At 39.4% G+C, this 25,019-nt stretch overlaps 1 long non-coding RNA gene across 3 annotated transcripts; it reads right to left on the reverse strand.

Annotated features, from left to right (window-relative positions):
* Positions 1–2,012: 2,012 nt before the first annotated feature.
* Positions 2,013–15,241, reverse strand: LOC101789587 (uncharacterized). Of its 3 annotated transcripts, none has more exons than XR_003496555.3 (6): positions 14,599–15,241; positions 13,106–13,173; positions 8,410–8,466; positions 6,134–6,237; positions 4,634–4,734; positions 2,013–2,461 (listed from the first exon to the last, which is right to left on the reverse strand). It is a non-coding gene; the product is annotated as an uncharacterized lncRNA (long non-coding RNA). The 3 variants fall into 3 exon arrangements; XR_001189367.5 differs by having other exon boundaries at positions 13,106–13,170; positions 14,599–15,240; XR_002401296.4 differs by lacking the exon at positions 13,106–13,173 and having other exon boundaries at positions 14,599–15,238.
* Positions 15,242–25,019: the final 9,778 nt, after the last annotated feature.

Consider the following 25,019-nt stretch of genomic DNA (forward strand, 5'->3'; position numbering starts at 1 on the left):
GTACATTTTCTTATGGAAGACATTATGAGCTAGTGAACTCCTGAATTTAGTGAAGCAAGACCAAGAATAACCTGGAGAAACTGCAAAAGTGCAACTCATGAAGCAAGAACAAAGTACTGACTGGTCAACTATAGGTGGTCATCGTTTTCTTGCCAAAGCAGTGGGTCCTATGTGAAAGGAGAAACACTGCTTTCAAAAACCCTCAAAGCTCTGCAGTTAATCACAAGTCATCCCATGTTTCTACAGATAATAAAAACTCTAAAATTTAACACAGAGGACACAAAAAACATTCCAACCAGGTTTGGCTGTGAGGAGACTTAAGTTAGATTGGAAGACGAGGTGTAAGAAACTTCTGTGTACACTATCCATCAAAATGGCAGCGGTGACAATCTGAAACCACTGTGCAATTAGCAGCTACCAGCACAGCCTTCCTGATGGATTACTGGCTGGCGATAAATCCAGGATAAGTAGAGAAATTGCCACAGATGCTGGGCAAAAGATCTCATAAGAAGAGAACAGCACTGTTGTAACTCACGTCTTCTGTATCCTGAGTCAAGCTTTTCTATGGAAAAGTCTCTGCTTTCTTTGCTAACTTAACTAAGGATTAAAGAAACTTAAAAATTAAATATGAATACAGTTGTTCATATACTTCATATGTTTTTGCAAACTTCAACAGGGCATCTCATCCTATTACATAGTGGTATTGCAGTATTACAGTAATCTCCATGTTGCATCAGTTGCTCCTCTTCAGTCTCCCCTGAAGGCTGGAAGAGTCAGTGGAATTTTGTAAAGCCCAGAGACATTCAAAGCAAACAACAGCAGCAGCTATGGCATGAAAAGTGCACTCTGGAGCAAGGAATAGCAACAAAATAAGTAGAGTGCTTATGCAAGCTTAGCAAAACTCTTGCAGAGAGCTAGCAATGACACTTGAGAGGCCTTTACTTGAGAGTAAACTTATGTCAGTGGAATGCTAAGGGGGAGATAAATGAGTAACACTGTACACATTGAGGCCAATCTGCTTTACAGAATGTTTAAACTCCAGGGTAGCTTAAGCAACTAGGAATAAAACTTGTTTTGTTCTCTGAAGAAATTACACAGAAAAAGCAAGAGAAAACAGTAAATACTCAAACCTGCTATTCTTTTCACAGTCCACATAGTTTCATTTTTTCATCATTGGTACATCTGTTAAGTGGAACGACTCCTCACATGGACATAGGTATGAGCAAAAGGGGTCATTCACAGGATGGGTTCAATGGGGGGGGGAGGGGGGTATAGGGGTCCTCTGAGGAGCAGAGCTCTGCTGTGACTCTGAGCTGAAGGAAAACAATTGGCTGAAAAAAAGTCATTTTGACAGGAAAAAATAGCATCTTGAAATAAATTGTATCCTCAGTGCAGCCCAGGAAAGAGAAAAAAATGATCAGTGGGAAAAGACATGCTTTTATAGAATAAGAAAGAACTAAAAACATTCAAAATAAGTAAATTTTCATCACCAGGAATTATGCAGTCACTGAACTTTCTAACAGCTCCTGTTTCTGGTTATATAACTAAATGACCCTGTAAAGGACTTTCCTGCTCTGATTTTCTATTAATCTATGATAGAAAGATAGCAGTAACTAGCAAGGCTAGTTCTAAGCATTTTGAAATTTGTTTGACTTTCAATCAACTTAAAAGAGCTTCAGTCAAGTCCTTTTGTTCTGAATTTTGAGATAATAAGTCATTTAAATGATAGAAGCCTGAAAACAACAGCAGGGAGATATGCTCCTGATGAGTTGTATTCATGGCAATACCTTCCTAAAAATTGAATTAATGTATACCAATTGTTATTAATGCAATCTCTCATAAAATAGAATTATTTAATTGGCTAACAAGAATACATTTATTAGATCTAATTGAGACAATGGTAGAACTGTTCACAGTGACATTTTAATCTATGATAAAACACAGAGACTTAATTTTAGGTGTATTTGGGGCTGAACCAGAGTCACAGAATTACATGAACAGAAGGCATAAAATCTAACATACAATTATTTATTAAATTTGTCCATAGCAAGACATAGAAAACAAGACAGTTAAAATACCATCACATATTATGTCAGATCACACTAATATTGCAAGTGATGTAGTACAGCTGAAAGAAATACTGGGCAATGAAGACAGTTTTGCATCAGGTTAAAGTATACTTTACTAGCCTGTTGAATGTGTGTTTTACAGGAAACCCAGGAAGCACAATTTTATGCTAGTCTCAGACAACTAAATATCAAAATATATTCCAGCCAAATTCAAAATCAGTCAGTGCCTGGCTTAGTAAAGGTATGATCCAAAGAGTTCTAAAAGTCAGCGCAGTTGTTCCTTGCAACAGTGTGGACCAGAGTCTGGATTTCCTCGTGGGAGCAGGAGTATAGGAGATTTCTGTAATGGGAGAAATCTTGTATCATTCATCAGACAATCTGAAACACTGCATCTGAAAATAAATAAATAAACAAATAAAATAAACATAATAATAATAATAATATTTAATGGTAATAATAAAGAAACCTACTTTATCGCTTCAAGAAATGATGTATGTAAGAGTACATGCATGTTATCCTGGTTTTGGGTGAGACAATTTTCTTCATAGTGGCTGGTATGTCACTGTGTTTTGGACTGAGGAGAAAAATAGTCTTGACAGCACACTAATATATTTAGTTGTTGCAGAGCACTGTTTACACAGAGCCAAGGCCTTTACTGCTCCTCATGTTGCCCTGCCAGCGAGGAGGCTGGGGGTGCACCAGGAGCTGGGAGTGGACACAGCCAGGCCAGGTGGCCCTGGCTGGCCAAAGGGATGCCCACACCTGGTGGTGTTGTGCTGAACAATAAGACCTGGGGGAATTCACTGAGGGGGGCTGTTGGGCCAGTGGGCTGTGTATTGGTCAACAGGTAGTGAGTAATCACACTGTGCATCACTTTTTTTTTTAATGTAATTAAATTTCCTTCCTTCTCTGTCCTATTAAACTATATTTATCTCAATCTGTAAGTTTTTTGTTTGTTTGTTTGTTTGTTTTTGTACTGTGGATGAGTGAGGAAATGGCTGTGTGCTTCTTGGCTGCCCACTGGGGCACAACACATATGCACATGCAAAAAATATGTGGCATGGACACCTCTTTGCAGATCTGTTGTCTTCCAGATTATTTGCTTGAAGATCACTGGCATTGCTGCAAGATCATACACTCGCTTAACAAATCCACCATCTAATAGTTACAGCATCTCTAATTTGTGAGCTTATATTATTTAGAAAAACTCAAATACTGTATTGTATATGATATTAGAAAATTGTAACATTTGGCTTACTGAAGTGTAATATTACTTTGTCTCTGTCCAAGGTATTAAAAAAGAATGAAGAACTTGAGGATTTGCATGTTTTCTGGAAAAGTCACACCTCTCCTAGACATTACAGATATATGTCTGGAATATTACTTTCAGATATTTAAGAGAAGGAGCAATCTATATTATGAAGCTTTGCATTATTTTTTCTTCTGTGATGTCTTTTTTTTTTTTTTCTTGTTGTCTCCATGGTACTTTTTCTAATGCCAAAATTGTTCAGAGCATTTTCTAAGGGCTTTATATTTAAGCATTATAAAATGCTTTTATAGCTGGGTGGCAACCTGGATTCTTTCTTTTCTTCTCATGTATTATCACCAGTAATGAAGACTGTGTTGACCAAATTCCATTTCTGGGCACCTCTCAGCCATCCTCTCTTGTGCTTAAGTAGCTGCATCTTACACAATTGACTCTTCTGTTCATAGTAAACAGCAAAGAGAAGAATTCAACTCTCTCTCATATTTGAGTTGACTCTGAATACGGCTTGAGGAACTGCTATGTATATAGGTGCTATAGCAACTCTGCCTTCCTTGTGTCCTTTGTTAATGATGAAACACACAGCAGATTTTTGTCTCTGCAAAACTGTTCCAAAAGCATTATGCATATTCCAAGTCTGAAGACTGTTGAACATAACACTCTGATAAATAGGTGTTAATAGTTCCCAGTCAACCTTCAGTGCTTACAGTAAATACTGTAAATTGTAAAAAGCATTTAAATGGAATCTTTTAATTCACTGTGAATGCTATGGAAGACTGTCGATAAATTTAAATAAAAGCTATTATACAGTAAACCTACTGATGTTTCCCACACAGAGTCTCTAGTCTGCTGCTGTGATACATGTTTAAATGCAAAAGTTTCAGCATTTATCCTTCAATATCTAGGACAGGTATGTAAATGCATTCTTCTGGACAACTGGAGTTTGTTAAACCAAAGCATGGTTTAACCATGCCCAGTTCTGGAAGAGAGGGCAGGTGTGGAGGAGAGGCCATGCCAGCTCAGAAGCAAAAGCCACACAGAAATGTTAATTCCTCAGATCCATCACAAATTTTATATTTGCAGCACATAAACCATGAAGTAGCACTGATGGGATGACAGTCTGGTATTTGTTAGATGCCCTTTATTATTGTGAAAGGAAATATATTAAGGGAGGATGCAAAAATATACACTTACAAAATATCACACAGACACTAGGTCACATTTTGCCCTGGAGTAATCTCTTTAGTTTTCCTAGTGGGGAATTTGGTTCCCCAAATAGAAGAAAGGACACTAACCATACCTGTCTGCTTTCTGGAGATGAGAGAATCTCTGGCACTGACACTTCAAGTGGCACCATGCATGGAAAGCCACATCTTCCTAGCTTCCCAGCCCACGCTCCTTCTGTGAGGGTACACAGATAAGGTTTAATTTATTAATAATAATCTGTGAATGTAAATGGATAAGGTTTAATTTATTAATGGCAATTGCCTAAAAATAGACATGTGTCAAACTTCTTCATCTGTAAAAAACAGAATGTGCCATGAGCAGGAGAAGGAAGGAAACAAATAATAAAAAAGAGAGGGCAAGGAATGGGCACAAGGAGTAGCCAAGTTCAATGTTCCTAAAAGATCAGATTCTAAACTGAGAATGAAGAAAGGATCCAATTAGTGGATCAAAGAACAAAAAATCTTGCAGTAAATTAAAGTGATGACAAAGAATAAAAAATGGCACTGGTGTTAATCATGTGCAGTTTTGTGAGATTCATAGAATCATAATTGTATGAAGCTGGACAGAGCTGTGCAAGAGAAAATGATTAGTGAAGTGGAATAGAACTTCAAATTCATGCGGGAACCATGGGATTGTACCCAGGGGCTAGTAAAACATACAAAAGAATGGGGTATCCTGCTGTTTTAATTTCCTTTATTGCATAGGTGCTGATCACAAGTGAATACCGTTGACTTGTCCGTATCAAATCAATTAGAATTGCTTTACTAATCTTTTTCTCTCTAACCTCAGACTACTTAACTTCATACTGGAAAATAATTAACTGCTTCTACATCCTGACTTCCTCCTCCTGGCAAGGTCCAAGTTAGATCAACTGATGCACCACATTTGGCTTTAGAGTTGCAGAATTCAGCAAATTATAATCACAAATTAGATAAATATTACAATGGGATAAAAATGGTCATCCTAAGAAGGACAAAATTTCAGGAGACCAGAGATCTGGCATTGGCTGTGGCTTCTGTTCTGAAGCACAGTCAAATATGCAGCTTGAGATGAGACCTGTATGCTCTCCACTGGTAATAGCAGCCATCAATCTTTTGCAGAGTTGTCACACCATTAAAACAAGGGAGTATTACACAAGGTAGCATATCAAGACTCCTTAGAAACAAGTTTAGGACAAACACATGACTATGAAATTGATTTTTAATTTCAAAGTCATATGACTAAATACAACCTTGCTAAACAGGCCCAGATTGCCTAACAACCATTCAATTTCAAAGCAATGTTTCTAATTTCAAAACATCATGTTAAATGAATGTTGTTTCCATCAAGTTTATCTTTTTCTCCTTCCACTGGACTTGTGAAACTATTTATGACTTTCATTAATCTAAAATGGAATTAAGCCCTAATATATATATATATATATATATATATATATATATATATATATATCTATAATCATGTTTTTAAGCACACGGATGGATGACATAGGGGCTCCTCACTTTGGAATAACAGTTTTGCAAAAACAGCAGTGAATGCATCTAACTATTAATTTTCAACATAATTTATTGCTTACCTGTACAGCTAGATGAGGAAACTCTGGTGATTCCCTGAGGATTCTCTGCTCTTTTTCCTGCATGGTCTAGTTTCTCTCTAATTCTTCATAAACCAGCTTTGGAACTTGTAAGAATAAAAAATAAAATAAATAAACAAAAAGAAAGAAAGGAAAGAACTTTTCCCTTACCCATTTTCCCTTCTCCTATTTTTCCAATGAAGTTTAAGCTTTCAATAGATGTGGAAAAGATGACTCTAAAATATAACAGCTACAGGCACAGATAAGGAACAAGAAAGACAGATTAAAATGAAGATGGGAACCAGGAAAATATCAGTCAGAAAAAAACATGCAGCTGCTTCGGAGTTATTGCTAAATGTGTTAAATGGACCAGGTTTGTTTCAAGCCAGTTCAGCAAATTCTGTTAGGGCAAACATTGGAGAGTTCTTCTCAAAGCCTGGAGATTTGAAGGCCCCATGTGAGCTATCAAGTGTAGTAGAAAACAGTGTCAGCATGATTAAAGTTGCTGAATATGTATGAAGTGATTTTGGCTACTGCATTTCTCAGAGGGCCCAGAGAGGCTATGTCTTAGGTCCTCTGAGCCTGAGTGATGCTGTGCCCAGAGAGATCTGGGCACAGCATCACTCGAGAATGGCTGAGGGCACTGGGCCTGTTCAGCCTGGAGAAGAGGAGGCTGAGGGGAGACCTCATCGCAGTCTACAACTTCCTCGTAAGGGGGTGTCAAGAGGCAGGAGACCTTTTCTCCATTAACACCAGTGACAGGACCCGTGGGAAAGGGGTTAAGCTGAGGCAGGGGAAATTTAGGCTTGACATCAGGAGGGGGTTCTTCACAGAGAGGGTGGTTGCACACTGGAACAGGCTCCCCAGGGAAGTGATCACTGCACCGAGCCTGTCTGAATTTAAGAAGAGATTGGACTGTGCACTTAGTCACACGGTCTGAACTTTTGGGTAGACCTGTGCGGTGTCAAGAGTTGGACTTGATGATCCTTAAGGGTCCCTTCCAACTCAGGATATTCTATGATTCTATGATTCTATGATCTCTCCAGGAGGTCCCTGTCATCTTCATACCCTTCACAAACCAGGATATCACAGGGCTGATGTCCTTCCTTCATCCCAAAGGTCTCAGTGTTCCCTGTCCATTACAGCATGGATAAGTAGCCTCGCCCATAAATTCCCATCTGTCACCATGACAGTGATACATCCTGCCCTACCCCCCTGAGCCCATTATCAATAAATATTTCTTCTAAACGAGCATAACCAATTCTACAAAAGGGAAAAATACTGCCTAAAGCAGCTGCTGCTGCCTCATTTACAACCATAAGACCCAGGCAGATGAAGGAGACACATGCTGCATCCTCCCTGCATGTTGTGGCAGCAGAGCTGTCACATGGAGCTAGAGAGGAGAGCCAGATGTCCACTACTTACCTTTCTGCTTCATGCCAGAGACATCTGTTTCCACCTCCACATGCAGTATTATTTGGTGTTTGTAAGCTGAGGTTAATCAGCCATCAGCATGGCTAACTCAGATAAGATTATACAACAGGATGGTCATGCTCCAGTCATTCCCCAGTGTGTCTGACTGGGACACCACTGAGTGAAGAAGGAAAGGTTTCCCTCAACACAGCCCTGGCAGACCTGTGCTGCACAGACTGTCCAAGTTCCTTTCTGTTGTTGAGTCACATGCATGTCTTTCACATAGGTCACAACTCATGGATGTAGTAACCAGCTACTCCGGCTGAGTGCTCAAGGAATGTGGATTTAGTTCAGACTGCAAAGAGCCTCTTACCTCTACTGCCACGAGTCTGTATTTTCTTTGTCAGAATAAGGCTGATGCTACCTGCATGCAGAAACTGCTGACACATCTAAGAAGAATCACTGCTGAGGAGCTAGCTGTAGCCTTCCAGTGCTTCAAGTTTGCTTTGTTCTGACAGGATCACTTGAAGGACTCTCAAAGCCCGCTCAGCTTCCCCCTTCCTGGGCATGGTGAACACCTGGACTGCAACAACCCAGGAGTTTCCTTCTCATCTCCTGCATGGCAATCACTTCTCTGGTCATAGTGGATACATTTGGCATAGACTGTCCAGGCATTTCCAGACCAAGGAAGTGAAAAACAATATTATGTTTCTGGCCTCTTGACTCTGTCAAAGTGATGTAAAGGAGTGAGGCTGGCAAAGGTAATTTTGGCTGCAGTCACTTTTATAAGCATCTTCATGCCATGCCCTTACAAAGCTGACTCCAGCACATTGGCTTGATAGATTGAAATAGGAATATGTCCTTACCAAAGGACAACCACAGACCCCTGAGTTAATCCAACATTTCTTGTCCTTGTCGCTCATCTGAAAAAAATGAATCAAAATTTACTTTATCATATGGCTACTTTTTATCATATCTTTTTTGCTCTACACCATAACAAATGCATGACCCTTAAGACTTACAACGATAACTGTGTGTACAACTACCTCTGTTGGTTAAAGCACTGACCTGTGCTTTTTTAATATTTATAGATTTAAATATTTAATATGCAACAATTCTGCATTATTGAATAGATGACGTTCTGCATTTTAATGGTTATGGAGTAGGAGTGGGTTCTTTGTAGTTAACATTACAATAAATTTTTCATTATTAAATATGAAGTTGCTACCTCTGATCTCCTCAAACAAAACCCACACAGACAACATGTTGGTGCAATGGTGAAAAATTCTCTCAAGAAATATATGCTATATTTGTGGCAAATTTGCTTATGGAATTTGGATTTATGGTACATAAATTTTTGGAGTAGGACTGGGATGTAAATTCGGGCTTCCATAGGTTTACTCTGAAAGCAAGACCTTAAAGACTTTAGTAATGGCTGCATTGTAACGAACTTGTATTTTAGAGGACAATATGGAATTTCGAGACCTCTTAGGTGTTACATAAAAATATGAACCATTTGGCATAAGATGAGGTCAGCTCACTTCTTAGGAAATAATTAAGCATTTAGTCACAACAGTTACTGACAATTTTCTTCTACTCTGCCAGCTAAATATTCTACGAATATTGTCAAGGTCTGGTTTGTGTGTTTATGTGGCAATAACACCTTCACCATCAGTGTATCAACTGTGAAGAGTTTCTCTGGAATAACGAACCTGGTAGAGTTTCACCCTCAGGTGTACCAAGATCTCCACATTGTCAGTCAGGTGGGCTGTAATTGCATTAAGTACTGTGCTCTTCAAATAACAGTGTGAGTCCAATGTATTTTCATTTAGGAAAGGATACTCCATGTGAATACCAGAATCACAATCTAGTCTAGTATAATTAATAAACGTTTTTCTTAGAATGTGTCTTAATGTCAGATTTGTACTGCGTAAAAATTAGTCATGACAAGGTTTTCGATCTCAAGAATATTAATAAGATTCAAATTAGGGTTATTTGGATAATTTTAGTAGTGCAATACTCAACTTGAACAAGCTGTTTCCCATATCAGCTTTCTTTTAAGTTTATTTTTTATTTGTATCTTTCAAGTATTGTAGTGGGTTTATGTGGCAAAGTTTCGGTAGCAGGGGGTCATAGGGATGGCTTCTGTGAGAAGAATCTAGAAGCTGCCCCATGTTTGGTAAGGACCCCACTGCTGACCAGAGCTGAGCCAATAAGTGATGTTGTTTGCGCCTCATATTTAAGACAGGAAAAAAAAAAAAAAAAAAAAGCCGCATCACACACAGAAGCTGGGAGAGTAAGAAGAGTGAGGAACAGCCTGCAGGCACCAAGGTCAGTGAAGAAGGAGGAGGAGAGGTGCTCCAAGTGCCGGAGCAGAAGTCCCCTTCGGCCTGTGGTGAGGACCATGGTGAAGCAGGATGTCCCCCTGCAGCCCATGGAGTACCACGGTGGAGCAGGGTTCCACGCTGCAGCCCATGGAGGAGCCCCCGGTGGAGCAGGTGGACACAGATGGAGGCTTCAGTCTGTGGAAGATCCCTGCCCGAACAGATTCCAGGCCGGACCTGCAGCCTGTGGAGAGAAGACCATGCAGGAGCAGGTGACCTGGCCTGTGGGGGATCCAGGTTGGAGCAGTTTGCTCCTGAGGGATGGGCCCTGTGGTACAGACCCATATCTGGAGCAGTTCTGGAAGAGCTGCTGCCTGTGGGAAGTCCACGTCGGATCAGTTCACCAAGGCCTGTATCCCGTGGGTGGGACCCCACAGCACAGGGGATGAGAGTGACCGAGGAGCAGCAGAGAAGAAGCGCTGTAGACTGACTGTAACCCCCATTGCCCTGTTCTCCTGCACCGCTCGGGGGGAGGAGGTGGAAGAGGGTGAATGGGGGGGGGAAGGTGCTTTTGGTTTCTTTCCTTTGTTTCTCACTTCTCTAGCTTGTTAGTAATTAGCAATAAATCTTACTGTCTCCCTATGCTGAGTCTATTTTGCCCATCACAATAATTACTGTGCGATCTCCCTGTCCTTACATCAACCCTTGAGCCCTTTTAATCGTATTTTCTCCGTGTTCCTCTTTGAGGAGGGGGAGTGAGAGAGTGGTTGTGGTGGAGCTCAGCTGCCCACCATCACAAGTACAAAGTGATGTAAAATCATCACAAGTACAAAGAAGTCCATCTCACCTTATATTATTTTTGGAATATTGTCATTCTGGTGAGCCAAGGATTCAGCTGGTGTATTTGCCACCATACTTCTTTATTTCATAAGAATGAAATACTTCTTTATATTCATATTTTTATTTGTAATTCTTTATATTCATATTTTTATTTTATACATCATGGCTCTATATATCTGCAATGAATGTAAAGAAATATATAATTATTGCAATTTGTGTGGAAGGGTTAGTGTTGCTTTGAAAGCCAGTCACCCTAATTGAAGAAAATTGGTCACATGTATAATTATGAGATATAACTTAATATTCAGAATGGTCAATAATTTAAAACTGTACGTTATGAATTTAGATCATGTACTATCACAGAAGGTGCGTGACTTCTCCAGTTTTAGAGAAGTGTTTACCTGGAATTTGGAAACAAGGCAAACCAAATAGTTTCATTATCTGTCCTGTTGTGTATCTACATCCCAGTGACAGTCAGATGAATGTACTTGCACACAGTGGTTGAGACAGCTAATAAACTTTTCATGGCACTCGATGAAAGGGATTGTATTATCTTAGATTCCTCCCTGATGTTATTCTCGTGTTGACTTCACTGAAGGCAATGTTTGCCAGTAGACAATTGAAAAATTAAATGGGTTTATAAAGGAAAACAACAAATTTAACGCAGTTATGGTATACTTAAAACAATTATAATTATTAATGAAATATTTAGGATGCAGTGTTTCCTTTTAAGGAAACTCTGATTTCACAGCCCTGAAATCTGACAGTCTGTGAAGCTCAATTTCACTACATTTTTAAATTTATTTGCAAGTAAATATTTTATTTTTCCCTTTAAGCATGAGTTAATCTAATAATCTAATCAGAGATTAGAGCTTTCTCTATATGTGAAATACAATAAATTTATGCCATTTTACAGAAAGAAAAAAAAGTGTACACAAATGCAGCCACTGTTACATTTCATATCTACATAAAATAGCAAGACTCCCACTTTCATTATACAGTGCTATAAAACAAATACCAGGCCATAACATTGTTTTCTTGAATCTTTAGAAATGCAAACTGGCAAGCTTGCCTGGGGTGTGATTAACAGCTTCTCAGCTGGGGGTACTTACAAATGAAATTATTTCTTTCACAATTAACCTTTGATGACATCAGTAATTCCCACATCTAGGACACAACAGTGCCTGGTAATGGGCACAGAGGAGGAGCACGCACTGACTCACACTGCAAGCAGGCACACTGAAACAGACTTTTGGATAGGTTTTGCTTCCATGTCAACTGCTAAGCAAATGCCAAGCTTTCAGTAGCACTCAGAAATTTGTGGCTCCCACAGTGAGGCTATGAGGAGATTTTCAGAAATATGCAGGCACCGCTCTTCTGAAAAATCTACTTATTGCTTTAGGTGCTGGAGACAGTTGCAATCTCCTAATGAGCTGCCCCTTACAGACTTTCCTCAGCCTTACAGAACAGTGGCTCGAAGGCACTGCCTTGCTCTGCCATTCCTCTGCCATAATTTTCACTTACCCCTTCCCTCACAAACCTTCAGTGCCTGCATTTTACTGCTGTCACAGCTCCTTCCTCTTTGAGAGATAAGTATGGACTATTTTGTTTTGTGCCTGCCTAGCAGAGTGGCGTTTGAGCATCCTGCTTGAATCCTCTGGGCACTGCTCCAATAAAAGTAACGTCTGTTTGCAAATTACCCTAGCGCTAGGAGACAATGATATATGACCTTTCACAATATTGGGCGAGGTATTGATCAGAGCCATTGATCCCATTTTTGAGTGACTGTCTCACCCTGGAAGACAAGTGAAATAAAAAGTCTGATGGTGTCTGCAAAAGCCTGTGCCTGATCAGAAACTTCAAAAGCTTTTTTATTTTTTTTGCTGACCTTTCGGCCTGAACAGTGTTAACAGATATCATATAATTGTTTGCCTGTTTTTTAGAAGAGCCTTCTTCTATGAAAATAACTCCTTGTTGTTGTTGTCTGATTTTTGAATAGACAAGAGACAAATGGATATTATACAACACTTTACTTGTGTGCACAACCCTCGGTTACAGGACCACTGCTCCCTCAGGTAGGAACATTTTGCAGACGAGACACAGGACCTGTGAGAACATTTGCTAGGTCCACACATTACATATATGCTTTCCTGTTTTGGAAGAAGCTTTTCTAGTTTTTAAATGAGTAACTGCCTAGAAGAAACAACTATTATTTCTTTCTGTTACTTTATGGGGACATCGTTACTGGCTTGTTCTATCTTAACCCAGACAGCTAAGACTGGCTCTCAAACAGCAAGTGATAAAAAACATATCACCAAACAAGTCCACTTTTAATACTTTCAGACTCACAATTGTAACATATGATATTATCTGAAAATAAAAGCAAGCTCTTACGTACCCACAGCTGGTTAGGTGAGGCTATGCAGTGGCAGCCCATTTCTGAAGGAGCACGTAGGCAAATTTCTGCTGATGACATACAGACAGTATGAATAATGGATTTAGCATGCATACATGCTAAAGTGGGGTAGTGAAGATGCTGGCCTTGGCAACTGAATTCATGTTGAAATGGAAAAATAGCTCTATTACATTCTTAGATCTGTGATGCCAAACAGATATCCAGTATCACTTGGGAAGGGAGATTTGTATCAGAATGGCTTTGAGCAGAGCATCTTATGTTTTTGGAAGGATACAACAGAGTTTAAATAGAAATTTTCAGATGGAAAGCATATCAGCTTAGGAGATTGCTGAAATTTAAGTACCAGTTCTGCATAAAATGTGAATGTTGAGAAAATGTTTTCAAACTGAAGCAGAATGAACCACAAAATACTGATTCTGTGCAAGAGTCTTGCAGTGCAGATGCTCAATTGTCCCAGTACGTCCATCTCCCAAAAGATATTCTGTTTTTCCTCTCATCCCTAGTGTTTAGTGACACTTGCTATATTGCTTATGAGACATGCTGTGCAGCATTTTTCCATCAACAAATCAAAATATAACACTTTTTTTTTTTTTTCCCCATAGAAGATTCATTTGCATATAGTATAAGAAATCTTTCTTTGTTAAGGTCAGCAACCTTACAGTCAGCCTTTGTAAAACACTTCTCCTAGTCTTCCTGGATAAAGCTGCGTCTCATTGCTCCCACTGTCAATACCTCAGACTGCAAAGCATTGCTGAGGCTACCTGAGGCAATACAGTCCCGTCCTTGTGCCCAGTCCCCTCTAACCTCATCCTTAGGCTCCTTGCTCAGGATTATTCTTGATTAGCTGATAACAACTGATAAATTAAAGCATTTTAAGGGCTGAGGCACACCTCACTGGAATGCTACTATCTTTATAATTTGCCACCTTCACACGAAAACCAAACAAGCCTCCCACTCCAGTCCTGTCACTCGAACTTTCAAGTGTCTGGAAATAAGCCACTAAGAAGCCCAGCCAGTTCCATGTAGAATTGGCATAACCTATATATGCTTTCCTCTCCTGCTATTGCCCCCTAATGCCTGACAGAATAGGCACAACAGAAGCAATCAGCAACTTAATCAAGTTTCTCTGGTTTAGTAAATGTTTACATTTTTACTTATCACCTAGTTACCAACTAATTAAACAGTGTTTTGGGACTCTTTTGTCCATGAAGTCCCTGATTTCTAGCCACAGGAATAATAATGAAAAATAAATATATATAAAGTGGTGCAAAGCACATTTCAGCTGAGTATTCCCCACCAGGATACCTCCCAGGTTTCTTAATTCAGAGCTCTTGCTGCAAAGCGAAGCCTGGACTCACCCATCCTTCCACTTGCAATATTTGAAGAGCATCAGCCCATGCAACCTAGGGACTGTTTAAAAACTGAGCACACTGGCAACACATCCTCCTCAGGAGCAACTGCAGGCTTGCACTCACCTCTGTGGAAGAAGGAAGGTTTCCTGCATCGGTATCTCCACAGTCAATGAACTCTTCCAGTCACCTCTCACATCACTTGTCAGGGAAATATGCTGGCACCAAACACACGAAAATGAAAGCAAAAGCCTTTCCCTGCCGGACCAATCAAGACTGACAATTGTCTTGCGGTGGATGCCAGAAAGATTCTGAATATTTTGGCAGAAACGCAGGCTTTTTCTAGGTGAGAATCTGCCTACATAAGATTTATGCAAACATTTCCTCACTGGGTCTGTAGCCACCCCTTCTCAGCTAAGCAGTTTAGCATTATCTCCAGTTCTTTACATAGTTCTGAGTTTAAAATACTACCACCACCTAAAATAAGAGGAGTTTCAATTACAGTGCTCTCTGAAATGAAAGAGGTGGAAGCCAGTTTGACAATTTAAGCTGATAGCTGAGATCCTGCCTCGCTAAGCATTTTTGGCACTTGGCCTAGGGAGGAAGTAAAGAGAGGGAGGGAAGGGACAAACAGAAAAAAGGAATAAAGGAGGGTGAGAGTGATCCAGTCCACCTAATATAACGCCATATATTGCCTATAAAAGAAACTTTATAGTCAGTGACGAGAGAAATGTGTTTTTCAAATGCTGCAGAGGCTATTCTCATCCACCAAACAGTAGCATGTCTGTCCCTTCACTGACAGTGGAGGGGTCTTGGGTGTTCTCAGGGAATGATGAAACCCACGGAAATGCATTGCCTCTTCTCCTCTGAGAGTGGAAAACATCACGTACTTTCACTCACTTGAAGTACGGTCTACCTGATGCATTTCTGAGAACAGGCACCTGCTGGAGCAGATGATACTGTTGAGGGCTCAAAAATATGCTTAAGTGATGGGAGGAAGAAATTGACCCTAAACCTCAGTCACAAGAGTGTGCTGGAGGGGACACAGATTTACACCTGCTTGGAACAACCACATCAGAGACTGAATTGTTAGCAGGGTAAATTATTCAAAACAACCAGTCTGCAGGTCTGGTTTGCAGGTTTGAAATTGTGGGTATTGGCATTTGCCAACAGGGCAGAACAGCATCGGTGGGTACCAAGCTGCAGCCCCAAGCTCCCAGCTGAAGCAGCAATGCTGCTGCCACACAGGGAGCAGGGAGCTGGTTGTGCAACTGGCACAGCTGCTCTGAGACAGAATGTGGTCAAAGGGCTTATGTCTAACATGACGGAAACAATCGAGCCTGCAGGTCGGAAATGTAATGAAGGACAGTATTTGCTGAGCCAGAAGTGACTGCCTTGGATGGTGGCCAATATAAAGGGTGGCTCATAAGCCCACATGCAGGCACAGTAAAAGCCAGGTAGGAAATAAGTGTTTCTGAATCTGCACCTGAACTGAAAGCACCAGCGTGTGAAAACTGATATGATACCCAGGCAGATATACAATATGCCTAAACAAAGCATTCCCAAGCACTGTGCAAGCACAAGATCAGACACGCAGGAGAACAACATGATCGTCTGCAAACCATCTCCTATGAGCAAAGGTACAAATTACTGAACTAGATACTGGAGAGTACTGACATGAGAAGTCCAAAACAAAACATCTCAGTCTACAGCAGGAGCTCTCAGACTGAAAGAAGCTTTCTGCTGCAGCATGCAGAGGTGTGGAGTGCTCAGAAAGATGCTCAGGCATGAAACTCATGGGCATTGCTGGGCTGCCTAGGCATCACATGAATGGAGCTGAAGCAAGAACTTTACAAAAGTCTAAGATAAATGGAAGTATATGAAAGCCAGAAAACGTCAAATTGGCATTTAGCTCATGGTTACACCAAATCTAGCATGGTTGCACCAAGTCTTTTCTACATTGTAGAAAATCCAGAGTGCCAGGCAGCATTACTGTTCAGAAGAAGGAAGTTTGCTTTATCGTACTGGATATGTCAAGCTTTCCCCTCAGTGCCAACAACCCAATAGAATCAAATAGGAAAGCAGCAAAATATTCCCAGGCAAGACCATATTTGTAAATGCATCAAGCAGCGTTTGTCTGAAGCTAAATGAAACATTTTGCCATGGAATCCAAACTGGCCAATATAAAGAACTATTAATAACTGCAAAACATGTCATTTAGAAAGCCAAATAAAAATCCCTTCTGGATTATACTGTCAAGACCAACATATTCAGGGCCAATGCAGCAAACAGGATTCATTTGCAACTGATCCGCAGGATGAAGGGGAGGGGCAGAACGCAGCAATGGTTCCAAATTTATTATCCTCTGTTGACATAGACTTTTCAGTTCCAATAAGTGAGAATTAGAGGCAGAACAGAAGGTGCTGAAGCTCCTTTGGCCAAGCGGTAAAGATTGCCAAGCACCAGCTGTGAGCTGATCTTCGAGTCCTTTGAGCAAACGGTCACAGACAACTCAGCAGACTGCCCTGGTATTCAGGGCTGTCTCTGTCATGATGTGATGATGTGTCTCTTCTAGAAAAAAAGTGGCACCGAAGCCACCAGTCTGTGGGAGGAATGATCATATGTAATCTCTAGCAAAAGAGGTTTTGCTTGTCAGATCTTGTGTATTCAGACAAGGTATGTAAAAACATAGAGAGAATATATTTCAAACCCTCTGATTTCTCCAGTAAAGCCCATGTTTCCCACCCCATCAGATGTGCTGCAGTTTCTGTGCACGCAGTGTAATTGTGCTTTATTGGTAGAAACACCATGGACAAAGGCTTGATTCTTACTCAATAGCCACTGCTATCTCTCCTTGCTCTTTTCCCTCACATTTCTTGAGGGTTAAGATCCTGGAAAATATCTGTTTATCCCGTGTGTGCTGTTTAAAAAAGAAATCTACGTGCATATTATATACCATGCACATCAATGCTGTGACAATAAATAAATAAATAAACAAACAACCTTCAAAATGTAAACTGGATGAAGACAAGCTGTGCACAGAAATGTGCTGTGCTACTGCAGGCCTCGGTGCCTCTAAGGGCTGGAGTAAGCTACAGAGTTAGCAGTGATTTCCCCTTCTCTGTCATTACTGTCTTTTCCAGTAATTTCTTTCTGATATTTTTTTAAGAAGAATTTGACCCTGATCACCTTCCCTTGTTTTTATAAATGCATGTCTTCAAATTCTGTGTAAGCAAGCTATCTGTGAACCATGCAGAAGACAGTTGATAACTTCTGTATTGTTACTGTAATTTGAATCACTGTAGACCAGTAATTTAATATTTTAATGTCATCCTCTACACACCTACAATCAGCAAATGCGCATTTAGAAATAAAAATTGTTTCAAAGTGCCACCAACTGTTGTTTTTGCAAACTGCAATTCAAAGCATACATTTTTGAAATGCCTCTACTGAATGTTATCACATTTTGTGGTGTAGAACACAACTTACATGAACATGATCTTTTTCCCAAGGCAGACAAGCAGCATATCCCATTATAATATCCCTCTGGCTAGGTTTCAGAGGCAACAAGCATAACATGCTTTACCAGGCACACCTTTCCTGTTGTTTGTAGAATACTTTTTTTTTTCAGATTTGCATGTTTTAATAACAAGCCAATTTTTAAAACTTTTGATAAACCTCCAAAATAATCTGAGAGATCCAAGCACTGAAAGGTTTATTTGCTTTTTAAATATATCTCCTGTTAATGATGTGTGAATTCCTAAGCATTAAGTATGTGCCAAAACCACCATGCTCCAGTGCTCTGCTTTCACCTCCTCCAGACTTTAATTTTCACTCTTCTCTAACTTTGCTTTCCTCGGTTCTCTCACCCCCCTGCATTTTGATTTCTCCTGAATCAAGCTGGACTCCCTACAAGAAGAAACTCTTCTATGATACATTGACATTGAGCAAAGAAACGGGTTGACTGTTCATGCCATGAGCAGATAAATACTCCCAGAAGTTTGTTGGTCTGTACTGCCTGCTAGTAGTGCGGTGTGAGACTCTTCCAGGAGCCTGAATAGTTACAGCTCCTGGTGAGCTGATCTCCATAAATAGCAGCTCTAAATCAATTCTGTTTGCTTGCTGTGATCATATGAAATGCATCAACTGTTGAATAAATCAATGTGACCCCAAAGATTCCTTGGCCTAACATCTTATTATTTTGTGGCTACCAGCTGATTAGGCATTTAAATAATGTTCCGGGATAGCATCTGCATTATTTGAATATGCCAGATTGTGAATACAAGCCTTTAGATTTCTCCAGTGCTTTATTTGCCAGCAATAACAATAATTGAAGTAACAATAGCCCTCCCTTGCTTTTGTTGATATCATTTAGTTTTTCCAGAGAGGACAAAGCAGGCGTTTCACTGGTTTGAAATGAAATGTGTTCTGCAAAGTCTGAGCTAGTCAGCTATCGACTGGTGGGAGCATTCATTTCACAGAACAGTAAGTTACTCCGACGTTCCCAGCCCAAATTGATCCAACAGAATGAGACCCCCTTTGAAGCTTGAATTCCTCCACAATTTTCCTTTAAAAACTGCAGCTCTTCCCCCCTGTAGATGTAGTGGGTAATCAGTGCTGATTGATTTCTGAGCATGTGGATGGAAGAGCAGGGAGAGAAATGATGTGGTGGTAGGAGAGGATGCAAAGTTCAAGAACGTGGTGGGCACATACCAAACAGCACTTCCATAAAAGCAGCCCAGTGACTACAAAACAGCAAGTGAGGAAAAAAAAAAAAAAAAAGAGAAAAACAGCTGAAGGGTGAAACTAGGAGAGTACAGAACAGAGGAGACCGTCGGTGCAATGACTGGGGGAGGGAGGTGTTTTCAGCAAAACAGCACATGGTTAAATGGAGGAGATGAAGGAGATGAGGGTGCAGATTTGCAGAAGTGTCTAATCACGTGGAAAGAAATCTGCTCAGTTTTCTGTTCTGAGAGATAAAGATCCAAAGCAGCACATATTGACAAAACACTAGAAGCCTGAGACATGTGCCAGTTCCTTCTTCTTAAAAAAGTTTCTAAAGAAACAAATTAGTAATTTCATTAAGAAAAAAAAAAAAAAAAAACAAGAAAAAAAAAAGTGTAATGCCTGCAATTCTCCTTGTAAGAGGAATTCTGATTTCTATGACTATTTCAGAGATAGGAAGTATTTTTGACTGTTTCAAATGAAGAGAAATACCTGGATCCTCAAATCTGCTACTACCTTATTGGTAGCTGTTGGTAGCTGGCTTTATTACTGAATTTCTTGTCAAGAAAAGCAAAACAAAACACAGTAAGCAATGCTTTTATTTCCACTCTCTGTTTTGCAAGTAACTATTATCAGTTGTATAAATTCCAAGTGCTGTGCAGTATGGCTTCCTACTCTTGGCTGGTCTTACAGGAGGAGTTCTGGCCAGGCAAAATCCATGAATGCCACTGCCACAGAAAAGTATTATATAAGTAAAAATCAGGCTGGATTTTGCAACTGATGTCACAAAAACAATGGAGAACAGAATGGCAAATGGCAAACAAAAAATCTTGAGGGTTTGCAAGGCTAAATATCAGGTTTCTATGGCCCATACGAGTAAGGTTCTGAAGTCATGTTTTCCTTTCCAGTTTAGATTTAGGAAAATTAATTATAATTCATTAAATGACAGTTTTGGTGTCAGCTTAAGCTATTACAAATAGAATATATTCTTTTCCTTAGTGAGAAGTAAATCTGAATTTTGTAGAGCTGTAACCAATGCCTTCTGCCCATGCTTAACACTGGTTTATATATATTAAAAAAAAAAAAATCTTACCAATTTTCCTTGTTACCTAATCAATTGCTTCAGCTTTCTTTCCCCACAGTGCTTTCAAGATGGGTATGTCTCAGCATTTCATTAACACAGTGTTGAACAGCAGTGCTTCCTTTTATAACAAATTAGCATTACTGTAGAGTGCAATATGGGTTTGAATCTCATTTGTGTTAGGATCCTTTATACCGTTCTGGAAAAGAGACATTTATATAGGAAAAATGTAATGCACTTTGCAAATATTTGGTTGCGGAAACAAGTCAGCTAAGCAGCCTCCCTGGTTTTGGCTGCAGAAGAGACACACATGCAGCATGTGTATTTCCTGCCCTGGCAGAGGCTGCCCTAGCACAGGCTATGATGTGTTTAACAGCACTTGTCAGCACAGGCCAGGCTCTCCACCTGTACTGGTGGCTGAATGTTGACCCCAGCATTCCTCTTATCAGAGAGAGATTGTAAGTCTTTTATTCTCTCTAATGAGGAACTAGACAGGGTGAACAGGAATGGGATTTGGCTTAGGATCCCATTCCACAAAACTGCATCTTGCACCATCCAGTCACGTCACCTATCAGAAGTGTTATCAGCAAGAAGCTAAACTCAGACGTGTAACAATGGGCTGATTTCCAGGCTTACCAAAGACTCACATACCTGACTTGTCTGCAGCAAATGAAGTAATTCCCTATTCTCTACTTCATCGCTCTGATTGTTATAAAACCGCTTCCACTGAAGTGGTCGGGTGTCCTTTAAACCCAGTATTAATCTCCAACGAGAAACCTCTTCACTTAGTATTCTTCTTAGCTTTATGAGGAACAAATAAATACCTTCCTGCTTTTCAGAAAACTGCCTCTGCAACTGAGCCTCTCATTAAATCCTTACATTAGTAAGAGCTGTCCTGCCATACAAATACTCTATTAGCATGAAACAAAAGTTAGAAAAGAAGCCACTGAATGCTCCTTCTAAATGAAAATTAATATGAAGAGCATAGGATTGACGGGGTTTGCCTAGCACAAAAGCAATCTTTATTGAGTTGCACTAGATATCTAATAGGAATCACAATAATAGTAACAACAAAATTTTAACAGTTTGCTTTCATATGTGCTAACATAAAACTTTGCTTCAATCAATAATCTAAACAGATTTGCTTTAGTCCATCAACTCTGCTTTGTAGCACATTATAGTCCCCCTTCAATCATGCTGGGACCAATGAAATGGTGTTATTTCCTTTTCTTCCCTGGGCTCTTCCACATTTCTGGCAACCCCTCATAACTCTTACTTCATTAGTCTGATCCTTATTTTCTCTAACTCCTGTGATTTCAAAGCAATTTATTCTGAAAGCTAAACAGTCCACTTGCAAAATCAGGTCACCCTCACTCTGCTTTCACATGGTGCTGGCCAGTGGCAAGACAAGGCAGGATGCAAATCCTGCCTGGATTTTAAACCAAGTGATGATCCTTCCCACTCCCATCCATGTACAATACTTAATGTGGTGAGCCTGTATCATGGCCAAAAAATCTTCATTGCCTTGAGAGCTAAAGCTACCTTCCCAAAATTCAGTCATTAATATTTATTAATCCCTCATAGCTATGTTTACAAGTCCTGCTGCATTAATGTAAAGAAAAATAGAAAAGCTGGCAAGAGAAGAATCATCTGGAAGTCATCCAGCCTGACCTGTGTGAGCACTGGATGGCAGAGGCAGCTCCTCTTTGAAATGTCCCCCTGCATTGCTTTCACTGATTAGTTTATGTAATGGTGGTGTATGTCTATAATCTACTACAGAAGGGCTCTGTTACGTATGCATGTTTTAAAATGAAAATATGCAGCCCTGATTTTCTACTAGTTCTATTTTGAGTTTCTTCTAGAAATAAGTCAGCTTGAAAACCTCACTATTCTCAGGGTAAAATGAAAGTTTTCCAAATGTGTTGTAGAACCTCCTCACAGCTATTTCCCATAACTTCTTACACAAATCACCATAGTCGTGAATAATAGATTCTTCCCTTCCTCTTTGTGATCATCTTTTGCATATATTTATATATATCACAAATACACATACATATATGTACATATTTATACTATATTTCATATCATATATCTCACATCTATATAATGGCATATGTGTATATTGTATATATTATATATATGCTATCTACCTATATCTATGTATTTCAGTCTTCTTATACTAACGAAGCAAAGTAAGACAAACAACTTTGCAGAAAGGTGTAGGAAGAAATAATGAGACTGAAGAGCCAAATAGCACAAAAAGGAGGAATGGGGGTAGAGAGTTGAATATAGCAAGTCTCACCTGTGTAAAGAGGAAGGAAAGGAGGAAGCTTGACTGCAGGCTAAAGAGAGCTATAGTAGCACAAGTCATTTGATACCAGGTATTCTTTAATTTAACACACAAAAGCATGCAAGAATTAAATGCTGAACAGTGAAGTCACTGCAGCTCATGCTAAAAAAAGATGGAAATTTTTATCAAGGGAAGCAATTTACTGGAGGAGTAGATTAAAAAGGAATGTGGGAGAGTGAGTTGGGATGGGTCAGCATTCATGTGTGTGACCTGCTGAAGACCTCTCTCTTGTGTCCCTTAGAACCTGTCTGCTTTTCTTCCAGCTGTCTCAGCTAGGCTGATAAAATATACTGCCTGTCTTCCTACTCTATGGTCTGATTCTCACTCTAGTCAACAACTTTTGAGTCAGAGCAGGGCTGGTGAATTTTGTGGCCTGTAGTTATTGAATAAACCCCTAATACTCCTTGTGTTTTTAAAAATCTTTTACTTGTCTATGGATTGCAAGAAGCTTCAGACAGGTAGATGTATTTCCTCATCTTTTACATTGCTTCTGTATATAGACAGATTCTGTTTCTTAGAACTGGTTCTAGACATGTACAGACTGCCACACTGTTATTCTATCCTCCTATAGTAACGCTATGTTGCCTTTCCCAGAACTCTGCCACTCTGTTCACTACTCAACAAACTACATATAATGCTTACTTTATTAATATCATCCGCATTGATCTCTGATTTTTTTCAAAATCAAAAGAAGAATTCTCTCCTTGAAGAATAATGTTTACCTATGCTTTAATTTCTGCTATGTAGTCATGACAACATTTAACTATGGTGACCTTTGTATTATCAGAGTGAAGGAACTTATATCCACAGCAGTCCCCTTATTTTCTCATTTTTGACTGTGGATAAATAGGGAAGGGTGGTATTGTAAGAGTAACTAATCATTTTATTTCTCCTGAATATGAATTATGGTTATAGATAAACATTAGATGTCTAGATCAAGGCCTTGGTCTCTATCCAAATCTTTTCAAGCATAATTTCCAATGGCCTTGTTATGTATGACTATCAGTTTATGTTACTGTTGTCATTTTTTCTTTTCAGTTATTGTATCAATTCCTAACAATCTCATCTTGTGTTGGTCCAAGTTTGATTGTTTGATTTGGCTCCAGCCTAAAAAGTTTCTGCCATGATATTGCCATTATCTTTTTTTTTTTTTCTTCTGTTTGCAATAGGTAGATGCTCAAATTCTTTAACAAGTTTCAAATATTAAAAAAATTCTACCTAGTGTGTAAGTAACGTAGGTGGAATTTAACTGCAAGTGTACATAGTTATATTGCTTAAATGATAGCAGAGTTTGGTCCTTATTTTGTCACAATTGTTTTTTTGGTCTCAGATCATTTGCTGTTCATTTTCCTTTCACATTCTTGTCGAGATACATCCATTTGCAAATCACCTCTATCTGAATATTGTATAATTTAGCGAGGCTATTGCTTGCATAATCTACTATTGTCAAGATGCAAAGACTTAAATTATCTCAAATACTTGAATAAATATCCTCAAATTCATCTAGTACTTTCCTCACATCTGGCTGTGCCCACTAAGTGCTCTTAGCATTTTTAAATTAGAGAGATTAAAATTGTGCCCTTTAGCTTGACATATATCAAAATGTTGAAACTTCACCAAAAGCACCCTAGGACCATTTCATTCAGTCTTCCCTTTTCAAGGTCACATTAAGTGTGACCATGATTAGATATCCAAGTAATTTGTTTTTTTTCATTTCACTGGTTTTGTGTCTTTGGTAAATTTGATGATATTTGATGATTCAATGGAAACTGCTGATATATAAATGAAAGTCAAAAGCAGCAGTCTGACTTTAGTAACTGAAAGTAGTATTGTATCCAAAAAAAGGACTGAAGTATGAAGAAAACAGCAGATGATTTTAAAGTATGCCTAAAATCTCCGTAACAAGCTTAAGAAGGAATGAGGGATATCTAAACTTCCTGGAGACACATGCTTTAATAATTTTCATGTAACAAATCTAAGAGAGAGAATGCACCTGACCATTGCTTCCCAGGAGTATCTCTCCTTATGCTGTTTCAGCTAGGTAATTTAGGCTGCCAACATCTGACTGACCAATTGTACTTCTCCTTTGAAGGTGATGTCTCAGGAAACTTTACTTAATGGCAATCAAAATGATGGCAAAGACAGAACAGTACTATCAAAACACTCTTTTTTTTTCTTTTTTTTTTAACGGGAATTACTAAACTCTAACTGGTCTCCTTGAGAGTGTGAAACTAAAATCTTTTTTTGTAGGAAGCTATGAACTGTCTCTGATGTAGGAAATGAGCTCTGCTGAGATCTCATCAGGTTTATATTGAAGCAAGTAGAGAAGCACCTCACATCACCAGGTTTGCCATCACTGGTCCAAAGACCATTAACCAACCAGCACAGTGA

Source organism: Anas platyrhynchos, chromosome 3 (genome assembly GCF_047663525.1).
Source record: "Anas platyrhynchos isolate ZD024472 breed Pekin duck chromosome 3, IASCAAS_PekinDuck_T2T, whole genome shotgun sequence".
NCBI lineage: Eukaryota > Metazoa > Chordata > Aves > Anseriformes > Anatidae > Anas > Anas platyrhynchos.